Source organism: Chrysochloris asiatica, unplaced genomic scaffold, assembly GCF_000296735.1.
Source record: "Chrysochloris asiatica unplaced genomic scaffold, ChrAsi1.0 scaffold00051, whole genome shotgun sequence".
Lineage (NCBI taxonomy): Eukaryota > Metazoa > Chordata > Mammalia > Afrosoricida > Chrysochloridae > Chrysochloris > Chrysochloris asiatica.
The window spans coordinates 6,186,738-6,193,643 of record NW_006408569.1 but is presented as its reverse complement, the minus strand read 5'-3'; the positions used below and the strand labels follow the sequence as shown (position 1 = coordinate 6,193,643).

General features: G+C 44.6%; 1 pseudogene; it reads left to right on the top strand.

The window, feature by feature from the left end:
* The first annotated feature begins 476 nt into the window (after positions 1 to 476).
* Positions 477 to 6,906, top strand: part of LOC102814317 — a 16,190-nt pseudogene continuing 9,760 nt past the window's right edge.

Genomic DNA, 6,906 nt, shown 5'->3' with positions numbered 1-6,906 from the left:
TCCTTTCAAGGAAAGGAAACCCTTCAACATCCAAGGGTAGTTCCAGAGACAGTGAAGCCCAATGAGGAGCTACTCCATGGCACACCATCACCATCACCACCACCACACTGCTCTTCTAGCCAGTCCTCCTGACCCATGGGGCTCGGTGAGCAGGCCATTCAAAATCCAGGCCACCAAACTGGGACATTCCTTCTTGAATAGGGTGCTCTGACCAGATACCCCCAAGAAGCCCACATGCTGACAGAAAAGTGTTTGCTTTGGATGGACCAAAGGAAGCCCCTACAATGCCCTTGGCCTGGGCAGTATTTGAGTCTCAAGGCCAGCTAGACTGGCTAAAGGGGCTCGCCCCAGGACTATGCTTTTCCCCAATAGCTGCTCTTTCTCACTGAGTCCCTGAGGCTGAGGACTATGTGAGCTGGGTCCTTCTGTCAAGTAACCAAGACCAAATGCGGCTCTGAGCTCCACCACCTAGAACAATGGCGTCAAGGAAAATCCAGCCCAGACTGTGGGAGAAGAGGCAGGCCAAGCGAGACTGCCTGCGGCCCACCCTGAGAGTGTGTGTGGAGGAGTGATGAGGAGAGGGGTGGAGATGTGCTGAGAGCTCCCCAGACTGCAAGGCACAACTGCTCCTGCCACTTTGAGCAGCAGCTACAGAGGCCAGGAATTATTTTCCTATAAAATCTGAAGTGTTGCAACAGTTAACCATTCAGTTACGAGCCAAAAGGTTGGCAGTTCAAACCTACCCAGTGACGCTGCAGGAGAAAGACCTAGCCATCTGCTCTCGTAAAGATTGGTTGTGTTGTTGTTAAGTGCCTTAGAGTCAATTCCGACCCATAGCGACCCTGTACAGGGTTTCTGAGGAGCAGCTGGTGGGTTTGAACCGCCGATCTTGTGGTTCACAATCCAGTGCTGATCCTACAGCGCCACACCAAGAGTCATGAAAACCCAATGGCCAGTGGGGCAGTTCTATTCTGTCACATGGGGTCACTGTGAATTGAAATCAACAACACCTGAGGAGATGAGTTGCTGTCTTCCACACTCCATCCCTCACCCTTCACAGGGGGTGGGGCTGCTCTAGGGGGAAGGGGAGACTGCGCCATCTGGAAGGACTGTCCTAGACTCCTGAATCACTTCCGAGGCCCTTGAAGACCCCAGCATGACTCAGATGGAGTAGCCACTGGTTTAACATCTTGTTCTGACTCCAACCGCCACTCCAAACAAAACAAAACAGCTGATTGCCACTGAGTGCATTCCGACTCATAGTAACAGGACGACAGAGTCGAACTGCTTCATGGGGTTTCTGAGGGTATACATCTTTACAGAAGCACATGACCTCATCTTTCCTCTGGAGAGCAGCTGGTGGGTTTGGTTAGCAGTCCAATGCCTAACCCACCATGCTACCAGCCAAAGCTCATTGACTCTCACAGGCTGTAAGAGTTGCTGCTGGAGATCATTTGGGGACTTGTTAAGGCACAGATTCTCAGGCCCCTAGCCCCATATGCTCTGATCTCATAGATCTGGGGGCAGGACTCAGAAAAAAAAATTATAAAAATATATAGACCACAACATTTAACAATTAGAAATTTGTACTTAAAAGATGTTACATAAGCCTCCAGGTCACTGTGAGTCTATCCGTAGGCTTCCTGATGAACCCTAAAATCAGAAACTGCCTTTCCCAAGCCAGAACTTCAAAATTGGCTGTGTGGACCCCAGGGCAATCTGGGTAATGACTCATCCCAGTCTGCTGAGGTGGATCCTTTCAGGTCCTGAATAAATGAAACTTCCAGTCATACTAAATGTCCTTGGATTCTTTGCCTGAAACGATTAGGAAAGAGCTTCTTAACCAGGAAAGACAACTGAAGACATCCTGAGTATAAATAAACGCAGTATCACTCTGGACTGAAGACCCAAGATTACCAGTTTGATTTGCGCCCCCTGCTGGTGAAGTTAGGAACGTTTCCCGAGAGCTTTTCTGATTGGTACTGACACTTTCCTGGGATGGAAGCCCATACAGGATCTAATCCTAGTTCCAGGCTGGACACCTGGAACAAGAATGGTTACCATCAGAAAAGGATGGGATTGAGGATGTCCTAAGGGAAATCTGTGAGCCCTGCTAAGAACTACCAGCCTGCAGCCACTCCTCGGAAGCCCTATACAGATTGCTATGGGCCAGAACCAATTTGAGGACACTTAACAACAGGAGGATATGTTGAGAAACAATAGCTTCATATTTTTAATAGTTTTAGTTAATAAAGGTATCTGTGGTTTTGAAGTACTACTTTTTGACTCACCCTTGTACAAGGGTCACAATACTAAATGAGGAACGGATTAAGTGCCAACCACAGGGTCAGGGCAGGGCACGAAGACCATGCCTTAGGGAGATCTCTTTGTGCCCTCAGTGGTATACCTTTAAGATCACCAAGGCTCTTTGCCGAACCAGGGCCAAAATCTATCTCCCTGAACAGGTGAGGTGCTTCTTACCTTCCTAGAGGAAGCTTCAGGTAGATGCATAACTAAGACACCTGGCCTACCCAACCTTTACCCACCAACAGAAGGTGGAAACCCAGATATGCCAGGTAAAGGGGAAGTCTTCCTGTCTATCCCTCTAGGGAGATCTTCAATGGGAAGGATACTATCAAACCTAGCCTGGTTTTTGGTCTCTACACCTCTAGCTGTATAACAACTGTTAATGACAACTAAAATGTATTTTTTACTCTGTACTACTATTAAGTGTTATGCTATGTGCTTAACAACATTGCCAAGTGTTCGAGCAGGGTTTAAACCCAGGAACATCTAACTGAAGATCCCGAAACACAATGTTGCTGTTAAGCACCGTCGAGTCGGTTCTGGCTCAAAGCGACCCCGTATAAAGTTTCCAAGGAGCCACTGATGGGTTTGAACTGCTGGTCTTGCAGCTCAAACTGACCTTGCAGTCAGCACGTTATCCAGCAGCACCATACTAGGACTTGGAAATGCAGTGTTAACTTCCCTTCATCTCCTCTATTTCTCTCAAGACTGAGAGGAGGAAGTGATTCTGGACCTAAAGTTAATGTCTCCATCTTGCTTCCATTCAGGACTAAGTAGCCAATGCGACTTGGGTGCTACATGCCAGGGTTTCCACGGGTGAAATGTTGCCTCATTTCAGGTTTAGGCCTAAAATCTGGGGGTAAGTGTTGGATTGTCACCTGAGCATCCTATGGTCCTCCCATGAGAGGAAGGGGAGGTGGGAATAGGGAACTCTAGGAGCATGGGGACTCTAACAACTGCAACTTAAAGGAGAAAAAAAAGATCCTCTCTAGTTTGTCATGACCATGAACAACCAAAACTGTGTGATTGTGCACTAGCTTTCTTTTGTGGCCACGTGCATCATGATAGTTCAGGTTTTGTCAACTTGATGGGGCCAAGCTTCTCAGTTGTTTGGCAGTTGAGATGGTTATCCCCCATGATGAGATCTAATAGAATGTAATCAGCTCTATGATGAGGTCTGCTATGAGCAGCCAATCAACAGAAAGGAAGCTCCCTTGGAGGTGTGGCCTGCTTCCAGTATATTAGACTCCCAGGAAAAGCTGGCTTGCTCTCTGCTTGGTCTGGATCTTGCTGGGTCCACCTCTGACCTTTGGACTTGAGTCAGTGGCCTGCTTTATTACCTGCCAGTCCTCTAAGTCATTACCAACCTGCCTTTTTACCTGGCAGACCTGCCTGCCATTTAACATGCCAACTTGGTTGGTTCATCAGCCCTGTAGCTACGTGAGTTAGAAGCCTCCAGCCTGACATTTAACCCACGGACTTGGGATCCGCCCACCTCTACAACTGTGTGACCCATTTCCTGGATATAAACCTCTTTGATGATATACATATATAAATGAGCTTCCCTGGATTTGCTTCTCTAGGGAACCCAACCTAAAATATGCATATTAAGGCAACAATGCAGATCATGAGGTGTTAGGCCTTTAGATGAGAGCTGCTTGTCCATGGATGAGTAGTCAGCTTTGAATAATGCAGCTCTCCCATTAAAGACTGATTTTTAGGGCAGGGAAAATGGTGCTTCTGTAAAATTGAGTACATTAGTACTTCCTGATACCATTTGATTTTCAGAATTATTCATCTGTAAAATGGGCTCGAAAACCACCCACACAGCATTTCTTTTTTTTAATGTAAATGAGACAACACATTTGAAATGCAGTTCATGGATACACATTTGTATACTACATTAGTCCTGGTGTAGCATTGTGGGGTAATGCGCTGGACTGCAAAGTCCGTTTGAGCCACAAGATCAGCGGTTCAAGTTCACCAGCCACTCCTTGGAAATGCTATACAGGGTTGCCACAGTTCGGAACCGACTTGACGGCACTTTATGAGAAATTTAAGGATCCCTCCTGGCACAATGGTTAGCCATTTCACTTTTAACCCAAAGGTAGGTGATTTGAACTATCATCCCCTCTGCAGGAGAAAGATTGTGGCAGTCTGTAGAGATTGTTGTTGTTGTTAAGTGCTATTGAGTCGGTTCCAACCCATAGTGACTCTGGATAGGGTTTCCGAGGAGTGGCTGGTGAGCCTTAACTGCCAACCTTGCAGTTCAAACGGTTTTGCAGTCTGGCGCATTAACCCACAGCGTCACACCTGAAATGACAGCGCTATCTGTCCCAGAGGGTCATTATGAGTTGGAACAGACATGATGGCCAAGGGTTTTGGTTTTAGGGAGAAATTAAAATAGAAAACCATTTAGGTTTTTCCTCAATCATTCAGTATAAAAAATAAAGTGTTGGCTGTATTAAGTTATTCAGAATTGAGCTAAGTTGACCACAAAGAACTAAGAAGTGAAAGCTGGCTTCTCAACTCCGGTATTTTGACTCCAGATAATGTTCTATCCATTGTACTTAACTTAGAACAAACTTGGAAGTGACGAAGAGCACTGAAACAACTTTAAAAATCACTGTTCATTGTTGCCTTTGGGCATTTGATTCAATAAGTAAAATACACAACTGGACAAGTAGCCTAGTTTTCCATACTTGAGGTATCTACTAATTTACCAAGGATCTTAGTTCTGAGACTCTGAAGATGTGCTGTCTCATTTTATTCCCAATGCAAGACAAAGAAACTGGCGCAATGGAAAACTTTATTTCTGTGTTATAATGAGTCAATTCAGATTCCTTACTGGAGTAGAGGGAGACAAGGAAAAGATGGAAATAAGGAACAAAGAGACAGAACGGCTTCATGACTGACAATATTTCAAACCTCTGAGAAAAGGTACTTTTTAATTCTTTCAAAATCGTAGAAAAGATCATTTTAGTACTGCTAATGTCAATTACAGGGAGCTCTGGCGGTGTAGTGGGTTATGCATTGGGCTGATAACCACAAGGTCAAATCCACTAGCCGCTCTGTGGGAGGATGAGGCTTTCTGCTCCTGTAAAGAGATACAACCTTAGAAGCCCTATGAATTGGAATTGATTCAATGGCACAAAGCCACCACCAGTTTCAATGAGACATTTTCATAAAATTAATAGTATTGGATAAGTAACCAAGATTTTTGAAAGAAATGAATCCCTAGTAATAATACTTAGTAAAAAGTTTCCTTTACAGAAGGAAACACTATGTCTGAAACAGGATTCTGTACTACTTTTCAACAAAGCAGTATTGTTTCATAGTCTTCAGAAAGATACTCTTTCTGACATTAGAGAATTATACTATGTCATTAATGTGCCGGGATAAGTTGTCTTCCATCTAGTAGTTTGGAGGTATAGATTGGAAGATCTGGGAGCTATAAGCCAATGGACTGTCTTGGAAACGCTTGATGAAGATACAAACCCTGTTTTTTAAACTTTGGTATGTCATCTTTCCTGCCACCATACTTGGTTCACAGTATGTTTTCAGTGTGAAGACTGCTGAACTCTTCCAGGTGGTGGAATACTGAAGTGACAGGAGTTAGGTTGCAGAAGGCTCTGATATCAGAGAAGTCAGTGAGTCACAGTATTAGGAGATACATAGTATGTGTGGTTAATTATCAAATCCTCTGCACTCGAGTTGATTCCATCTTATAGTATATAATTATTAAGTGCTGCTAAGTTGGTTCTGACTCATAGTGACCATACACAGGGTTCTTAAGGAGTGGCTGGTGGGTTTGGATTACCAAGTTTTCAGTTAGAAGTCCAGTGTTTATTCTACAATACTGCACCAAGCCTGCAACTTATAGTCATGTTATTATTGTTAAGTGCTGTCGAATCAGTTCCAACTCACAGCGAAGCGGTATAGGGTTTGCAGTCCAATGCTGATCCACAGCGTCATACCAGAAGTCCAAAACTTAATAGTATAAGATAATAACTCTTCTAAGCCCTCTCATATTTAGGGAGTATCTATGAAGAATCCTGTGTGGCGCTGTGGGTTAATGCACTGGACTACAAAGTTGGTTTGATCCATAAGGTCGGTGGTTCAAGCTTACCAGCTGCTCCTCGGAAAACCTATACGGGGTCACTATGAGTTGGAATTGACTCAATGGCACACATCAGCAACAATAACAATGAAGCTTCTAGATTTATTTTAATCATTAAATGCATTTTATACATCGTATTGGAATATAATTTCCCCTAAAATATATTGTTGTGAAGTGCCGTCGAGTTGGTTCCAACCCATAGCAACCCTGTATGGGGTTTCCGAGGAGCATCTGGTGAGCTTGAACTGCTGACCTTGTAGCTCAAACCGACTCTGCAGTTCAGCACATTAACCCACAGCACCACACCAGGATGCCTAAATTATCTTATCTTATACTGTAAGTTAGTATTGTTGTTGTTGTCAGGTGCCATCGAGTCAGAACCGACTCATAGCAATCCCATGCACAGCAGAACGAAACAATGTCTGATCCTGGGCCAACCCCACCAACGCTGCCACACTTGACACCATCAATGATGCCAC